The following is a 2,424-nucleotide window of genomic DNA, read 5'->3' on the forward strand; positions in this document are numbered from 1 at the left end:
GTTTCACCATGTTGACCAGGATGGTCTCGATCTCTTGACCTCGTGATCCACCCGCCTCGGCCTCCCAAAGTGCTGGGATTACAGGCTTGAGCCACCGCGCCCGGCCAATCCTTAACTCTTAACTAAGCATTAAAAAATTTATACTGTACAGAAATGCTATGAGTGTGAAAAACATGGCAAAGCCTAAATTGGTCATCACACCTACACTACACACATGTGTAGGTAAGATAGTAGAGAAAATACCTACACATGTGAACAATGTGGTAAAACTTGTAACGAGTGCTCACACCTTATTGCACAGGAAAGCATTTATAATTGAGATAAATTATACAAATATAAAGACTGAAAAGGCCATTAATATCTTCTCACGTCTTAACACCAGAGAGTAATAAAAGCATACGTATAATTACTGTCAAAAGATCTTTCAGATAATATAAGCTTTTGGCCAGCTGCAGTGGCTCATGCCTGTAATCCCAGCACTTTGTGGGGCTAAGACAGGTGGATAATGAGGTCAGGAGTTTGAGACCTTTGGGGTTCTGTCAGGATGGTGAGGGAAATTGTAAAATTATAGAAAATAAGCACACACCCTCTTGGAAGGCCTGGGGGTTTACACAAAGGGTTTGGCTGAAGGCAGAATTATCTTAAAAGCTTAGAGTGTGGAGATACAAAGGAATGTAGAGTACTTTAAATAGCTTGTTTCCCCATGTGGTTCTAAGACCAACCTATGATCAACTAGAGGTGCATAATTGCTCTCTACTCGGGGAGTCAGCAACCGGGTAAATTACCCTCGTGATGTTTCTTCAAGATCTGTGTCATTTAATCTGTGCTTAATAAATGTGTCGCTGGCTGATTGGGGCCTTGGCTGTGACTCTTTGCAGCACTTTTCATGGTGTCTGTGAGTGGCCCAGGCCCTCAGCCAGGCTGACGGGCAAAATATTTGTGTCAGTGTACATCTCTTGTCTGTCGCTGGGTCAGGGTCTGTGGGTCGGACCCCTTCAGCTGGTGCTGTGTGTGTGGAATGTTGTGAAAGATCGCTTCGGACCCTCAGAAATGAAGGTGAAAAGGATTGAATGATCAGTAAGTCATTGGTGCCCACTTGGGATTTCTGTGTTGGGGTTGCGGGGCGGGGGGGGGGGAATTGTTCAGGCTAAGGTTTTATCATGGGACGACAGTGATCAGCTGCTTAAGGCTAGTGAAGCCTCGATTTCACAGGCTCAATTAAGGGACCTAATGCAAACTGTTGTAACCCGTAACTCAAGGTTCCCAAAAGAAGGCAAGCTAGACGTAGAGCTCTGGGAAAAAGTGGGGAGAAAACATCATCACAAGGGCAACGAGTCCCGGTAACAGCCCTAACACTATGGGCTTTAGTTAAAGCTGCTCTTGTTCAGCTATACACAGAAAAACCTAAAAAGTGGAAGGAGGAATACCTGTCACCTACTTCACCACTCTTGAGTCCCTCAGCCCCGTTGTCACCGGACCGAAATAACAAAGAGAAAATGGAGGTATTGCCGGAGCCGCCTCCTCCAATGTATATGAAAAAAGGACAAGAGACACGCTCCAGCTGTGGGACCTTGTCTTAAGCAGGCAGCATTAGAAGGGGAGCTCTTAGCCTGCACAGTAATGCAAGACTGACAAGGCAATTGGCTACATGAACCCATTTATTTTAATGCTTATAAGGAGCTGAGAAAAAGCATTAAAATGGAGCCACTAGGCCAGGTGCAGTGGCTCATGCCTATAATCCCAGAACTTTGGGAAGCCAAGCCGGGTGGATTACCTGAGGTCAGGAGTTCGAGACCAGTCTGACCAATATGGTGAAACCCCGCCTAAAAAAAAAAAAAGCCACTAGCCCATTTATGAAAGGAATAATTGAGGCCTTGGTAGACCACTTCGCTAGCTGAAACAACTTTGGAACCTAGCCAATACCTACTCTGGAAGGCAGAATATGAGTTTTGCAAACAAGCCAACCAGAATTAAGCAGCTGGGCAAGACATTACAGCTGCCATGCTCAAGGGGAGGGGTCTTTATTGCTGATGTACAACAGCAACTAGATTTCGATCCCCAGGGCTATACTCAAGTATCTTTGTGCACTCTCAGGGCTTGGGACTGAATTCCGAAAACTGGAGTTCAACAGGGGTCTTATATAAATGTTTAAGAAGGGCCTCAGGATCGATTTGTTGAGTTTATCAATTGGTTAACCCAGGCCATTAAGAGACAGACTAGTCATGCACAGGCTGCTAATAGATTGTTGCAAGTGGCTTTTGAAAATGATAATGTGGGCCGGGCGCGGTGGCTCAAGCCTGTAATCCCAGCACTTTGGGAGGCCGAGGCGGGTGGATCACGAGGTCAAGAGATCGAGACCATCCTGGTCAACACAGTGAAACCCCGTCTCTACTAAAAATACAAAAAATTAGCTGGGCATGGTGA

At 45.8% G+C, this 2,424-nt stretch overlaps 1 protein-coding gene across 1 annotated transcript in view; it reads left to right on the forward strand.

Moving 5' to 3' along the window:
• Positions 1 to 2,424, forward strand: part of LOC108297609 (zinc finger protein 431-like) — a 72,204-nt gene that overhangs the window by 31,635 nt on the left and 38,145 nt on the right. The window lies entirely within an intron of this gene.

This window comes from Cebus imitator, unplaced genomic scaffold (genome assembly GCF_001604975.1).
Source record: "Cebus imitator isolate Cc_AM_T3 unplaced genomic scaffold, Cebus_imitator-1.0 Scaffold820, whole genome shotgun sequence".
In the NCBI taxonomy this organism is placed as follows: Eukaryota; Metazoa; Chordata; class Mammalia; order Primates; family Cebidae; genus Cebus; species Cebus imitator.